Source organism: Physeter macrocephalus, chromosome 14, assembly GCF_002837175.3.
Source record: "Physeter macrocephalus isolate SW-GA chromosome 14, ASM283717v5, whole genome shotgun sequence".
NCBI lineage: Eukaryota > Metazoa > Chordata > Mammalia > Artiodactyla > Physeteridae > Physeter > Physeter macrocephalus.
The window spans coordinates 95923856-95940682 of NC_041227.1; positions in this window are offsets into that span (position 1 = coordinate 95923856).

The following is a 16827-nucleotide window of genomic DNA, read 5'->3' on the forward strand; positions in this document are numbered from 1 at the left end:
GTGGCTTCCATGTCCTGGCTATTGTAAATAGTGCTGCAGTGAACACTGTGGTACATGACTCTTTGAATTGTGGTTTTCTCAGGGTATATGCCCAGTAGTGGGATTGCTGGGTCGTATGGTAGTTCTATTTTTACTTTTTTAAGGAACCTCCATACTGTCCTCCGTAGGGGCTGTATCAATTTACATTCCCACCGACAGTGCAGGAGGGTTCCCTTTTCTCTACACCCTCTCCAGCATTTATTGTTTCTAGACTTTTTGACGATGCATGCCAGCTATTATTAACACTTCCATCCTCTTCACCATCTTGGGAGATGGAAGTGTCAAGAGCTCCCAAGTAAGATGGCAGCCTCCTCCCACGGCCTCGGGGCCCCATAATCTTGTGGCCAGGATTAGGAATCACAAGGGTACAAGAGTTAGAATGTCCGAGCTGGCAGGTCATCCAAACCCAGGAGGGAAAGTGGGCCCCTTTCTTGGGGCAGAGACCAGCCCAAAGCCACCTAGCTGGTCAGTGGTGGAGCCAGGACAGGAACCCAAGCCTCCTGCACCCACGTCACTTCTCACTGCACTCCAGCACACGTGCCCCTCAGAGTTGCGGAGATCAAGGAGCAAACTTAATGCATCTCTGTGATCCCCGCAGATGAGATGAGCTCCTGGGAAATGGGAGACATTATGCTCTCAGCTAACTCATTCCCACGTTCTCTAGCCCAAGGCCAAGTGTAGGGAGCCTGTGGTCAGTGGGAAGCGTGCTCTCGCCTGTCAATGCCGGTGCCAAAAAGGAAAAGAAAATACCCCTAGTCTTCTCAGGGAAGGGTCCTGGAATTGGCCTGAAATGTCACCAGGAAGCACAGTTTAAAGACCTCTCTTTCCAGCCTGGCCTCCCGGACCCCTCTGCATGGGCTGCACCCCCAGACCCACCAGCTCGCTGCCTTCTCCTGGCCTGGGGACACCCACCCTGCACCTAGGGTCTCCTATCTCCTATAGTCCTTTCCCCCAGCAGCGAGTCCAGAAACTCCTCCTGCCAGGCAACTGAGATGAAGGCGTGGTTCCTCCCCTCCCAGAGCTCATTGGCTGGCTGGCGGGGAAACAGGCAAATGGAGAGGAGACAGGTGTGGGCGAAGGCAGTCCAGCAGAGACGTGCACAAGTCAGAATAAGAAGATGTCATCCAAGAGGCTTGTAGTCCTCCCTGCTGCTCTGGGCTCCTCCCTAAGCAAATCAGGCACACCCTTCAAGGGCCCCTCCTCCAGGAAGCCTTCTTTGATACAAAGGTTGCAATCTCACTCCTCTGAACTTCTGTCCTAACTGGTCTGTGACGGTTCCATGCCCTCCCCTGCCCCACAGCTGGGGCCTTTGACCCAACCTGCAGGGTCTACCCTGCCCCAAGCACAGAGCCAATGTCAACCTGAGGCAGGAATTAACAGAGCCTGGCTTCAAACCCAGACCTTTTGATGGCAAACCAGCCCCTTTCCCACTTTCCCAGGCTGCCGTGGCCTGCTCCCTACCACCAGGGATCCAAGGCAGCAAGAGGCTTAAAAAAAAAAAGCTTCCCCATCCCTAAGTGGTGTGGACCTCTGGGTCTCAGTGGAAGCTGAGGTTTTGTATCAGAAGGGTCCTGATGACCCCACCTGCCCCCTGACCCCGTTACTGGCAGGGAGGGGCACTGCCCCTCCTCCATCAGTCAGGATTCCACCCACTTGGCTACAAGTAGCAAAAACCTCAGCCAACGCAGGCTTCAGCGCATTCAGGGTCATTTCTCCCACATAAGATGTCCAGAGATAAACAGTGCTGCTCCAGGTTGTCACCAAGGACCTGGACTCAGTCTGTGTCCCTGCCATCCTTAGAGTTGGAGTTTTACTCTCAGTCACAAGATAGCTGCAGTGCCCCCACACTGCTCTGAAGGGCCAAAGGGGCGTGCCAGCCATAGCTGTCCCTTGGGGACACCAGCAGACTCCTGGACGTGCACCAGGACAGGGACGGGAGCCTTGACCAGATGGGCTCGACTGGCAGGAGGGTGGCCCGGTGTGGGCACTCTGGGGATGGCCTGGGGCTTGTTAAGGGTGCCCTGACCTGGGCAAAGGGTGCAGAGGGAAACCCAAGCCTCACGCAGGACCTCCCTCCAGAGTCTGCTCTTTCCACGACCCCACACAGCCAGGAATAAACAGACCCAAGGCTCAAACCCGTACCTTCTAATGCCAAAACCAGAGTCCTTCTCACCTTCCCAGGCTACCTCTGGCTCTTCCCTTCAGCCAGATCGCAGGCAGCCAGACTCCAAAGCCAGAGGTGAGAGCTTGGGCTCTGAAGGCTGGTGGGGCCGATCCCAGCCTGGACTCTCAGGGACTTTCTGGAACTTCTTTGGTTCCAAGGCACCTGCCAAAGAGCCACGTGCCAGGAGAGTAGGCTGCGGGGTCCAGGGCAGCCAACGAGGGGCCGATCCTTAGGCAAAGCTCTGCGGCATAAGTACAAGGGTGAAAAGGAATTCAAGGAAAATGCTGGGGTGAGGTGACTTAGCACCATTTTGACTTGCCTTGAAACTGCCCTCACGAAGTTCTGTTTAAGACCCACCCACTCAGGGAAGTGCAACCAGCTGGGAGGGTGAGGCAGGGCTGGACTAAGGGACGTGTGGCCAAGCTGACCTGCACCCAGGGCCGCGAGGACCTCCAGGCCTCCGATTTCCCCCTCAGACTCCCCCTTCTCCAGCTTCCCCAGCCCATATTTGCACATGTGCTCTGGTGCCTGGAGCCCCCTCTATACCAGCAGCTTGAGGACGGACAAAATACATTAAGCCACACAACTGAAAAATAAAGTTACATTTCTTATAAAGTCTGAAGGCTGACATTCAGAAGTCAGTCACAGTGCCTGACCCAACAGGCAGCGAGTTTTACACCACGTGACCCCACCCTGCCGCTAATGGTCAAGAGACTGGCACGTGATTCAGAGCCGGGAAGCCAGAGAGTAGCAGCAACAAGGCGTGGGGTAGAAATATGAGCTGAACAAATCAGGCTCCCTCTCTGAAAATATGAACTGAGATCTCCTGAAGGACTAAGACGAAGCTGCTCACCCACCTTGGGGAGGGCTGTTTGCTCTACGCAATCCGCTAATTCAAATGCTAATCTTGGGATTTCCCTGGTGGCCCAGTGGGTAAGACTCCGCCCTGGAACCAGGGTTCCATCCCCGGTCGGGGAACTAGATCCCACACTCATGCTGCAACTGAGAAGTCCGCACGCCGCAACTAAGAAGCCTGCGTGCCGCAACTAAGACCCGGCTCAGCCAAAATAAGTAAATAAATAATCAATCAATAATCAAAAAATGCTTGAAACGTTTAAAAGAAATGCGAATCTTGTCTAGAAACACCATCACAGACACACCCAGAAATAGAATTTAACCAGACATCCGGGCACCCCATGGCCCAGTCAAGTTGACACATAAAATTAACCATCAGACACCCTTAGAAGATCCGATTCAGAGACGTGGGCAGGAATCTGATTTAAACCAGCAAACCAGGGGAGTACGATGCAAGTGACACAGTGACCACACTTTTAGAGCCAACGGAGCAGAGGGCGAGGGGGCCAGCTGATAGCAGCATAGAGCGGAGCAGACACCCGGCGAGTAGCGGGTGCCATCAGTCCCATGAAATCCTAGAGCTGAATCTCTAGAGGCACCTTGGCTGGGAAACCCCCTCCAGTGCTCCTTTCCCCAAGGCATGTTTGCGGGGGCTCGTGGGCCCCTGCGTGTATATCCTACAATGTCTTTCCACTACAGGAAGGGATTGGAATGTGTCTCTGGGCGTCATAACCAAAAGGGCCGTGCCAGGGCCAGGCCCCAGCCCCACTTCTCCTTCACACGTGGTGGTTCCAGGGAGCAGGGCCTTAGAACCTCTGACTTCCCCTAACGGAGTCACGTGTGCAGTAGTCAAGCGTGCAGTCTTTGGAGGCAGTCATACTTGGATCTGAATCCTGACTCCACAGCTTGCTTCTAGGCTCTGCTGACCAAGTTAATTCACCCTCTGGAGCCTCAGTTTCTCCTCGAAATACCAGGACAAGAATACCTGCCTCAAGAAGTTGTCCTGAGGGGTAATCAGCCTTCCATACGGTGCGACTTTCTCTTTCGATCTCATCTAAAAACTGGTTTCAAAATCAGGCACAAGTTGGATATACGCAACAGCTCTGATCTGCCCTGTGTGGAAGTTGTAGTGACAGGTACCACTGTCATCCCCGTGAGCCACATAGAGCAGAAGCATCAATGCCGCAGGTGGTTCTTTTTCTAGACTTAGGCTTAAAATATATATAAACAGGGCTTCCCTGGTGGCGCAGTGGTTGAGAATCCGTCTGCCGATGCAGGGGACGCTGGTTCGTGCCCTGGTCCGGGAGGATCCCACATGTCGCGGAGCGGCTGGGCCCGTGAGCCACTTGTGGCCTCTCCCGTTGCGGAGCGCAGGCTCTGGACGCGCAGGCCCAGCGGCCGTGGCTCACGGGCCCAGCCGCTCCACGGCATGTGGGATCTTCCCGGACCGGGGCACGAACCCGCGTCCCCTGCATCGGCAGACGGATTCTCAACCACTGCGCCACCAGGGAAGCCCCTTCCAGATGCTTTTTAAAATGCACATATGACTTGCACCCCAATGTTCATAGCAGGACTATTTACAATGGCCAACACAGGGAAGCATCGACAGATGAATGGATAACGAAGATGTGGTACATACATCCAACGGAATACTACTCAGCCATAAAAAAGAATGAAATAATGCCATTTGCAGCAACATGGCTGGACCTAGAGATTCATACTAAGTGAAGTAAGTCAGACAAAGAAAGACATAACATATGATATCATTTGTATGTGGACTCTAAAAAAAATGATATAAATAAACTTATTTACAAAATGGAAATAAACTCACAGACACAGAAAACAAACTAATGCTTACCAAAGGGGAAAGGGAGGGGGAGGGATAAATTAGGAATTTGGAATTAACAGATATACACTACTATATATAAAATAGATAAACAACAAGGACCTACTGTATAGCACAGTGAACTGTATTTAATAGCTGGTAATAACCTATAATGGAAAAGAGTCTGAAAAAGAATATCTATATGTATGTATCTTTAACTGAATCACTTTGCTGTACACCTTAAGCATTGTAAATCAACTACACGTCAATAAAAATTGTTTTAGGGCCTTCCCTGGTGGTGCAGTGGTTAAGAATCTGCCTGCCAACGCAGGGGACACGGGTTCAAGCCCTGGTCCGGGAAGATCCCACATGCCGCAGAGCAACTAAGGCCGTGAGCCACAACTACTGAGCCTGCGCTCTAGAGCCCGCGAGCCACAACTACTGAGCCTGTGCGCTGCAACTACTGAAGCCCGCAAGGCTAGAGCCTGTGCTGTGCAACAAGGGAAGCCACCGCAATGAGAAGCCCACGCACCACAACCAAGAGTAGCCCCGGCTCGCTGCAACTAGAGAAAGCCTGCGCACAGCAATGAAGACCCGACGCAGCCAAATAAATTTTTTAAAAATTGTTTTAAATGCATATATGACTTTTTAGAAACATAATAGAATCATATTATACTGTTCCGATTCTGCCTTTTTCCACTTATTATATCATCCTCCTGGTTTCAAGTGCACTCTCCTTTCTTTGGGGTTTCACCCCTTGCTCATAGAGAGAACGCAGCTGGTACCAAAGAAAGATGCTGTGAAGGACTCAGTACGTGTATTGACATAGCGCAGTATGCAGTGTACATATTTCTTCAATAAATGATAAAATGAGAAGTCTTAGACACTGGAGTAATTGCCCCCATTTTAAAGGTTGTGTCTGTCAAAGAGGTGCTACATGCATAAAAAGTAATTTCACCAAAAGGAGAACTGCATTAAAGAGATAGTGCAAAATGCAAATTAAATAACAAAAGGCTATCATTTTTCCTTTACCAAATTAGCCCCCAAATTAATTATATATCTGGTGGTGGCAAGGAATATAGCAGGCTCTCTATGCTTCTGGTGGGTGTATTAATTGGAATACACTTTCTAGAAAGTAATCTGGCAATATATATCAAAAACATGACAAATGTTCATATCTTTTGATCCATTGTTAGGAATCTACCGCCAAAGAAATCATTCAAAATGCTGGCAAAGAGCTAGACACAAAGATGTTCATTATACGTATTTTGTAATAAGGGGGAAATGTAAACAGCCTAAATATCCAGCATCAGGAGACCAATCAAGTAAAATCTAGTCCATTCAAAGTATTGCATATTATCTGGCTATTTAAAATTTTTGCTAACATGTGGAAGATCAAAATCAAGTGTCGTGATTGAGCAGTGATGTCTGCTACTTGTGCGACTCTGTGGAGAGGAAAGGGGAGGAGACTTATGCCATGTACACAGGTAATTTGGTGGAAGCCTTGAGGTCACCAAGTGGGAGCAGGGGGCTGCGACCTCTGTGGTTTCTATTCTGGATTTAAGTAGGTATGGAATTCATTTAGCATCTTTGCCTTCTTCAGGCCAGTGCTAATCCACCATGTCTATCTACTACTGACACTCAGATAACCGGGATCTCCTCTAGAATCGGGCACTTTCCCATGTAGAAATTCCGAGACTGAATGGCCTCTCTCATTACTTTTGTTTGCATGATTATTTGTTCTAATTTAAAACAATGTCTTTAATTAGCAGGTAGAATTTTGGAAAGTACAGAAAAGAAGTAGAAAAATTTACAAATCCCACGAGGCTACATCCTCCAGCTAAGGGTGGACCAGTAGCTCTTGCAAAGACCACCACATGCTTCAAGACGTTTGAGGAACTCAGGAATTTCAAGTCCCAAACATGGATCAAGTTTATCTCAGATTCTAGAGCCCCCAGGCACCTGCCAAAGAAATGTAAAATCCTCTCAAGAGGAAGACCATCATTCATCGTTCCACAAAGAATGTCTTCCAACCCCGCATCCTTCACGCAAAGATAACCAAGTGCACAGGACACAAGACACCATGAGTGAAAACCGGTAGAAAAAATAGACAAGAGATCCAAACCAACAGGGAGCCTGGATCCTGGCATTAATCAGACAGGACCGTAAAATAACTATGCCTGCTATGTTCAAAGAGGTAAAAGCAAACTTGAAAAGGTTGGCCCCAAACTAGACATTATAAACAGTGCCATGGCAGATGTGCCAAAGAACCAAATAGAATAGTCGCATTCACTAAGCTGAAAATATAACAACCAAAATGACTAGAGAAGATGCCAGCATCACAGACTGTCCCTCTCTGGGCTGCGTGGGGTTGCTGACACCGAGCCAGAGCTGAAGTTTATTTCCATCTTGTGTTGAAGCGTGTAGGGCTCGTCACTCCTGCCGCACCTTGCGTGGAGTTAGGAGATTTCGCTCGCTTCTCGGCCCCTGACTCCGGAAGTCCCTTTCATATCAAAGGTACCAGCAATCACAGTGCTGCAGGGTAATAACTGAGGGCTCTAATATTGATCCCCATGCAAGAGAAAGGGTCTCATCAGTATGCTCTGTTGGCTAAGGCAGGGAAAGGTGAGATATGTTTTAGGAAGACTTCCTTCAAAATGTTTTCAAATTTGCTTTACATTGTTCAACTTTCCTTCTTGGGAAGTCTCATCTGTAGAGCAAGCATGGCCTCGCTCTTTGCCAACTTCCCTGAAGGGTTACCTGGGCCCATCTTCAGTGTTCATCACAATGTTACTTATAACGGAAGCCACCTAAGTGTCCAGCCGTAGTGGGAGGGCTACATTCATAGGGCCACAGCTGCTGCTGAGCCATTTATTAAGCTATTCTGCTGCCTCTCAAAGCTGGCAGGGTGAGAGAAGAGGCCAGAGGGGCAAGCCCTGGCCCTCCAAACAGCCTGCAGACATCCACAGCTCCCAACTGCGGGCTTGGGAAGAAATGAAGATAAAGAGCTCTCAGATGTGAAACAGTCCGGAGACAACCTGCCAGGGAGGTCAGTGGGGTAGCTGACCCTGATCTTCAGGGCCTCTGACCTTTTCTTTAACTGATTTAGATGGACTGAAATCCAGGACCCAGCTGCCAACAGAGTGACCTGGTTGCTCCGAGGCTCTGAAGCCAAAGGTCTGGGCTTTATCTCCAGATGACCGAGGGGAAATCATCTGTTCTCTACCATGAGAGTTGGCTTCCCGTCCCAGCCAACACACGCTCTCCAAACCCTGTTTTAACCCGGCCTCGGATATGGCACAGGGAAGACCCTGAGACCCTCTGAGCCTCCAAGACAGGAACCCAAGCAGACAGGACTAAAATATTCACAAGCTCCCAGGAGATACCAAGCATCAGCTCTCACAGAGGCCACAATGAAAACCTCGCCAAGTGCAGATGGTCGTTTACCTGATACAGATGAGGACAGGCACGGCAGCCCAAATGGGGCAGAGATGGGCTTTTACCCTAGGTCTCGCGCCAATTCCCATTCTCTGTTCACTGTACCAAACAAGCTGCTTAGGGCCGGACACCACTGCCCACCTCACACGCCAAAGCTGATCCATGACTTTCCCAAACATTTTAAGAGAAAGAAGTGACAATATGGTTGTTTTGCCCAAGAATTCAACAAGACGTGTGGTGATTTACCCAAATATACTCAACCCTAGAGAAAATACTACATGATTTTGTAAAATCCGTCCTCAAACACATCAGCTGTAACCTCTTGCTCCACACGCTTGGAATTTAAAAAAGAAAAAACCTTTCTCATACAAAAAAAGATAAACATGTGAGGTGATGGATGTATTCATTAATGGTGGGAATCCTTTCATAACATATACGTACATCATATCACCACGATGTACACTTAATTCTTTTTGATGTACACTTTAAATACCTTACGATTATATTCGTCAAGTATACCTCAATAAAGCTGGAAAAAAAAAACCTCACAATGATTACCAAGAAAAAAGAAAATAAAACTGAGCTTTTGTTTTTTTCCCCCCACCTAGAAGGAAGAGGCTTAACATTCAGTGGGTGATTGCTCTGTGCCAGTTACTGAAGTAGGCAATTTAAATTAATTATCTCATTTAAACCCAACTATCAGATGAGAACATTGATGCTTGGAGGGCTTGGCCCTCTCAAAGCCGCATATGGCATAGGAGTGGCAGACCCGTTACTCAGACCAGCCAAAGCGCCCTACTAGAAGGCCTTTCTCTTTGCCTACTAGCCAGCCAGTAGAGTGGCCAATTCATCCAAGGCAGCCTGGTTTTCCTGGGACTTTCCAGGTTTTAGCACTGAAAGTCCCACATCTCAGAAACCCTTCAGTCCAAGGCAAACTGGAAAAGTGTGTCACTATATTGGGCAGTTATCCGAAGCTGGGGAAATATCATGATGGCTGCTGGTTTTCACATCACTTTGGTTTAAATTGAACATTTTCCTTTTCGGTACCTCTAATAATGGAGCACAGAACATGCCAACACATCCTGACTTCTCCACTTCTGGGTTTTTCTTCCTTCCTCATTTTGAATAGCCCTGAAAACACCAACGTCATCCTGAAATCTACTGAACGCTACCCAGAAAGGCAGGGTGCTTGGAAATTGTGCAGGAGTTGTTGACAGCCCCATATTTCTTTCTTAGAGAAAATGAAGTTACTAGGGAAGTAGAGGGCTCACCTAGAAGCCAGAACCCCTGAGCTGGTTCTGCATGTTAAATAGCTGTGTGCCCTTTGGTAAGTCCCTTCCCCTCTCTGAGCCTCCATCTGAAATACAGGAATTTTAAGTGATCCCTCAAGGAGTGCACAAGCCTTGGGGCTTAGCCCCCCTCATTCCACAGATGACAACTGAAGGCCAGGGAAGTAAGGAGGCTTGGCCAAGGTCACCCGGCAAGCACTACGGGAAATCGCCAGGGCCTTGTCCACCCCCTCTGACACACAGCAAAGAAAAAGCAGAGTGTGCTAAGAGACAGAATCTGTTTAATGTTGCTTTCTAAGCCTGTAAGGGAAATGAGCCAAATGCTGAAAAATTAAGGATTCTGATCTTTAAAAACAAATCAGGGTTTAATTTGGGTTTTCTTAGAGCCTCATAAAAAGGGGAAGCTGAATCCTTGACCAAATACTCAGCATTCCAAACGGGGAAGATGAGACAGATTTAAATCCCCTGTGTGAGGAGCAGGCCGATTGGAGGATGTGTGTTTCCATTGGCCTGCATATTTCTCAGATGTGTAAATGGCAGGCAGCCTGGAGAAGAGGCCGGCCCCAAAGGGCCAGGCGGGGAAGGTGGGGGCTTGAGCAAAGGCATAAGGAGAGCTAACTGAGAGCGCGCTGGTGGCTCAGTGAGGCTAAGTAATTTGCTTAAAGTCATTCGGTTAGTAGGTGGCAGAGACGGGAGTTGAACCGACATCCAAATTCAAGGCCACATGCCCACTGGCTATGCTGTGTAATCTCGGGAGCTGGAATCTGACTGGAGAAATCAGGGCGCCTTTCGATTATCCTGGGAGTCTGCTGTAGACTCTCCAGGCTCCCTTCTGGGTGTCTCTCCTGCTACAATCTTCCAGGTTGTTTCTTTAGCTTCCCTGTATTAGATCGAAACTTAATCATTCAGTCATTCATTCATTCAACAAACGCTTACTAAGCATCTAGTATGTGCTGCCTTCAGTGCACAAGAGGATCCTGGCTGACACTTCCCATCAAGGAAATAAGCCAATCAAGCTAACATGGAGATGTGTCCAAGTGTTGCGGGGTCAAGGAGGGCTTCCTGGAGGAGGCGGTATTTGCAGTGGGACTTGAGTTGGATTTGGATGTATCAACTGTCACGTCAAGATAAAACTTGGCTGAATTATTTAGTCATTTACTAGGAGCTTGGGTCCCCCCTGGATCAGTACCATTGGCTGAAACAAACTTGGGACTTGTCTAGGAATGCCAATTATCCCCAAATATTCCAAAACCCAGTGTATCAGACTCTCAAGGATCTCTGTATCTCACTTGTGTGACACTTGCCTCTACCAGCTTTGGGAAGGCACGTGCGGGAACTCCCATAGCCCTAGCGCCTCTGCACCAGTTATTTCAATAAATACACCGGCCTGTGTGGGAAGTAACGCAGCCTCATGTTTGAGCTGAAGAACAGAAGCTGAGAGAACATGGGTGACTTGCCAAGGTCGCACAGCTATCCAGGGCAGCGCCAGGATTGGAATCTAAACCCCACGCTGTTTTCATGGCCCTACCTGACTTCTGTGTGCCAGACACAATTAGATGCTTGAAAAACAAAATCTCTGCAAAAGACAGTCCCATAAACCAGGTGTTCACCGATGTCGAACCTCAAGGAAGGCCTTGCTCTGCTCGGAAAGACCGAAAAGGTCTAGAGACCACAGAGGCACACAGATAACCTAGAGTTAAATTGTGTAGCGTCCCTGGTGTCCTGGGTGGTAGGTACAAATGAAGGCTTCGGGGATCAGGGATCAGAGCCCCAGGGGAGGCAACTTCATGCTGGCTAAGAAGTCTGGGAAGGGTGTTGACAAGGATGTGGAGAAATTGGAACCCTGTGCATTGTGGGTGGGAATGTATCAATAAAATGGTTCACCCACTGTGGGAAATAGGACAGTTTTTCCAAAAAGTAAAACCGGTAACCCCATGTGATGCAGCAATTCCTCTTCTGGGTATACACCCAGAGAACTGAAAGCAGGGTCTTGAAGAGATATTTGTATACCCACGTTCATAGCGGCATTATTCACCATAGCTAAAACATGGAAACAACTTGAACATCCATTGACGGATGAATGGATAAACAAAATGGGGTATATCCATTCAGTGGACTATTATTCAGCCGTAAAAAGGAAGAGAATTCTGACACACTACAACATGGATGAAACTTGAAGACACTGTATTAACTGAAACAAGCCAGACGTAAAAGGACAAATGTTGTATGGTTCCACTTGTATGGGGTAGTATATACTAGAGGAGCCAAACTCATAGAGACAGAAGGTGGAATGGTGGCTGCCAGGGGCTGGGGGATGGGGAAATGGGAAGTTGTTTAATGGGTACAGAGTTTCAGATTTGCAAGATGAAAAAGTTCTGGAAATTGGTTGCACAACGATGTGAATGTACTTAATACTACTTAACTGTACACTTAAAAATGGTTAAGATGGTAAATTTCATGTTATGTGTATTTTACCATGATTTTCTTCACAAATCAAAAGAAGTGGGGGGGAAGAAAAGAAGAAAGGAAGGGGGGTAGGAAACATCGGGAAGGCTTTGGACAGAGAGAGGGGAGGAGAATGCCAAGCAGTGGCCATTCCAGATGGGAAAACCATCCTCCAGCACTAACTGGGACCAGGTTTCTTTCCCCCCCAGCTCAGCTCTAACCCTAAGGGTGGCTCCTTTTCAGGCTTGATTCTCAAGCTCAGGCTGCTGCAACCACACCCTTCCAGATTCCAACTCAGACGAAAAGAGCAAGTGTCTGTGTCTTGGCAAAAGTCCTGCGATTCACTCTGGTTTGACCAGCTTAGGTTGCCTGCCCACCCATGAGGCAATGAGGGGGCATGGAAACTTGGGATACACTGCTCAGCTTTGCGCTGGATCATGGGTTCTACTCCTGACACAGGGAGAAGTAACTCCACCCAGAGGTTCATGGACTAAAAGTGGGGCAGAGATGTTTCCAGAGGAAAATTAGGGTATGGCTACCAAAGACACAGTATGGGTGGAAATGGATGCAGAGCTTCCAGGACTCAGTAAATATCCACCGGTTCCATTTCCTAAAGAGAACCCAAGGTGCAGAGCGGTCACATGACTTGCCCAAGATCCTAGGGCAGTAAGAAGTAGACTGAGAGCTCAAGTTCAGATCTTCTGCTCAAACCTAATGATGTAAAACTCTGTGTGTCTTGGGAGGTAAGAGAACTAAAGCAAAGAGTCGGGTTGGGTGGTGATAGAGATGAAAGAGGCACCCAGGTTATGGAGAGTTTTACAAGTCAGGAAGAGGTGGTTGGGTTTAGTGAAGAAGGAAATAGGAAACCTCTGTAAGTTTTAGTAGAGACAGGGATGGGATGGAAGCTGAGACCCACTCAAGGCTGCAGTCGGGGGTCTGGACTCTTATCAGTTCAGATGGATACTCTCTCTTACACCTTGGGGATGTTTGCAAAAGATGGTCTCTGCAAGGCGTGTCCACTCCCCACCCCATCACTGCCTGGCTCCAGCCTGTCCTTTGAGACTCTCAGTGCCCCCCCACCCCCACCCCAATGCTGCGGCTTTGGCAGCCACTTTGGAAACTGCAAGTTTTAAATGAATTTCCACCCCAGAGGAAGTTGAGAAGCAGGCATGTTCCACCAGCCACTTCTGAGCTCCCAACATTTCTCCTACCCCTCAGTAAAAGGATCAAACACTCTCTCACAATGGAAGGAGGGGAGGGAGGGAGGAGGAAGGCAGAAGCAAGAACAAAGAGAAAAAAGAACAAGTAAGAGAACCTCATTTGATCTTAATCAGACAAAGTTTATGTCTGAATTATACATTTTCCCCTTCCCTGCTGAGAAAACCAATGCATAAGGGAAAACAAATCACATGTTATTTATTTACTTCCCTTGAATTTTCTCTGATTGATTCCAAAAGGATTTAGGAGGCTCCCAAGACTAAACACAGTGGTGACTATTATCATTAGGGACAAAAAAGGGACGAAGACCATGAAGGTAGCAGAGAGAGTACGGATCAGCAGGCACCTGAGGGAACACCGATTTGTAACTCAGATACTCGATCTGGCCCCATGTGGACAAAAGACTAGCTTTATATTAGTTTTGTCTTCTGAAGATAGAAAACATTCAAACGCATCTGTGGCCACAAACTTTTTTCTGGGACTACGCTCAAGCTGAAATAGATCACACGGGGCAGACAAATTACATTTGAGTTTCAGAGAATAATGAGGGCAGTAAACCCAAAGGGCTTTTGAAGGAGGCATTGTCCAGAATGGCAATGAATGTTCGACACGGCATTTTTATTGCCAAAAGAATAAGCATACTGTTTGATTGAATCATGTGTTCTTCGAGTAGGAAGAAGTCAATCTCAACCCAGGCCTGAAAGAGTTAACTGCAGCAGGATGGGCAGTCTGGGAGGTGCCGAGATGTGGAACTTGCTGACCTGGAACTGGACCTACAGACTAAACTGGAGCAGACACAGGAGAGGAGAGGACCACAGCCAGGTGCCCACCTGTTCCTGGCCCTTTAAGCAGCCTGACCCCGTCACACATCCCATCCCTGGAGGTCAATCAAGCAGCTCTTCCTCTCCATCCCTTAATCCTTGCATGCTTTAAGACCCTGGCATCACCTTAAGTCTTCAGCTGTGACACCCCCCGCCCAAGTTCAACCTCCAATTAGAATGAACATCTGTAGGTTGCCTCTCCACATCCAGTCCCACATTCTCCCACTTCAGTGCCCCTGAATATCATTTGAGGGCACTCTTGCCCCATTTTCAGCCATGTGGTTTGGGTGGGATTGATTCTACCCTCAAATCTAGGGTTGAATCCTATGACTCAAGTCTTAATTAATCCATACATCACATTTCCCTGACCCTACTGGTTGCTTTCAGGGAAGGACAGTGACCCATATCAGGCCAATCAGGGCTAACAAAGCTCAGTTCTGGGACTTTTGATTTTTCTCTTTCTCCTCTGGAAAGAAAATGGGAAGGATGTAGCCCCCAGAGCTGTTGGCAGCCATCTTGTGACACGAGGGCAGAGCCAGTTGAAGAAAGACATTAACCCAGAGGAAACCAGACTGTAAGATGGGAACAACTGGATTCTAGTGATACCATTTGAACCCAAGCAATGAGCCATGCTTGAAGCCAGCCTTACCCCTGGACTTCCCAATTAGTTATCTTGTTTAAACCAGTTTGGGTCCTAATAGAAAAGCCATCTTTGACTCCTCTGGAGTTAGGATTACCTCATTCTCCCCTCCATCAGGACCTTGGCATTTTCTTACAGATACTGGCTTAGCCCACTCCTCTGAGCTTTTGGTATTTCCTATTGTCTGATGTAGGAACTTCCTGCTCCCAGTGGTGCTGGTGGAGCCAGCCCTGGCCTCCAAGGAAGGTTGGGAATAATTCAAACACCAGCTATAGACAATAAGCGAAAGCTGGATCAACAGGCAAAATGTAGCAGCCAGCCGATCCGTGCAAGCCTTCAGAGGCTTGGGTCCCCTGCTCTCAGGAGCTCTGACAGCCAGGCTGTGGGGTGTTTCAAGGAATCCGGGCAGGTGGTACTTGGGAGACCTGTCAAAAGGTAGTAAGGCTCCACAGTACCAGATTGGGATTTGGGGCTAGGACTCCTGACTAGGAGAAGAACTGGCAGAAGCAAGCAGGGTTCCCAACTTAGAGAGATCCAGACCAATTATTTAGCAAAGAATTCAGGCAAGAAAGCATCCAAATACCAGAACAAGGGGCCAGTTCAGCCTCTGTATCAGAAACAAGGCAGGAGTCCAATGACTTCAGTGAAGCCAAGATCAGAACCAGTTTGGAGGCCAAGCTGACCTGACTCTGGGTCCCTAAAGACACCCAGACAGAGTACAGTTCACTGGGCCTGCAGCTGAGGGTCCAAGGGCCTGAACTATGCACTTTTCCACCCAATGCAGGGAAGCACTTAAGACAGAGACTATCTCCTACCCCAAATCTACCTTCTCTTCTTACTAAATGTTTGCCTGCAAGCTTTGGCCAAAGTGGCAATGTGCCAAACATTGTCAAAAGGAAAGTTTTTTCCCATGTTCCCCCTTCTTCCTGATTGGAATGCTGGTGTTAAATATGAAATGCCTGGAGCTATGGCAGCCATCTTGCAATCCTGAGGGAAAGACCAATAGAAAGTAAAGACATGGCCTAGAACCTGACATCACTGAGCTGTTAAACCAGCCCTGGGACCACACTCTTCTGGACTCTTTGCTCTACGAAGTAACTGAATCTCTCAATTGTTTAAGCCAGTGGTTCTCAAAGTGGGCCCCAGGACATCAGCATCAGCACCATATGGGGATGTGTTAGAAATGCATGTTCTCAGGCCCCTCCCCAGACCTATAAGAACCTGAAATTCTATAGGCGGGCCCTGCAATCAGTTTTACCAAGTCCCCTGGTGATTCTGATGTGTGCTAAAGTTTGAGAACCACTGGCTTAAGCCACTGTTTATCAGATTTTCTGTGAGACTCAGCTGAAAGCATTTATAATTTACACATTTCTACACGGAATTCCTGAACTGTTTATGGGCTATCAGGAGGCTGAGGGCAAAGTGGGATAGCTGACATTCAGAAAACCAAAAGAGAAAGTTTCAAAGAGGAAACGGAACTCACAAAGGAAAAGATAAATAAAAATTAAGCACGTCTAGCCATCAAAATAATAATAGATACAATGAAAAGGCAAAGGAAAACAATGGGGAAAATCATTGTAGCAAACAGGACAACACTTCAAATCCTCTCTTTGTCGAGAAGTCATGCAAAAATTATAAAGAAAAACAATAAGATCCCAAATAAAAAGACAAAGACCACCAAAAAAACCAAATTTACAGATGGGAAATACAAATGAATAATTCAGAGGAAAAATGCTCAACCTATTAGTAATCAAAGCAAGTGTGAATTAGGAGATATTCTCTTCTACTGAATTAGCAAAGATTGAGTAAAAAACTTCTCGATGCAGCGAGGGTAGAATAGGATGGACAGTTTCCTGCTCGGCCAATGGGGGTGTTTAGATTGGAACTGCCACCATTCTGGAAAGCAACCAGGCCACATCCATCAAGAGATTGTTCAACATTCATACTTTCTGAATCAGAAATTCAACATCCATTTATCTAGTCCAGGGGTCAACAAAGGCCTGCTTTTGTATGGTTTTTACATTCTTCTTTTTTTTTTTTTTTTTTTTTTTTTTTTTTTTTTTTTTTTGCGGTACGCGGGCCTCTCACTGCTG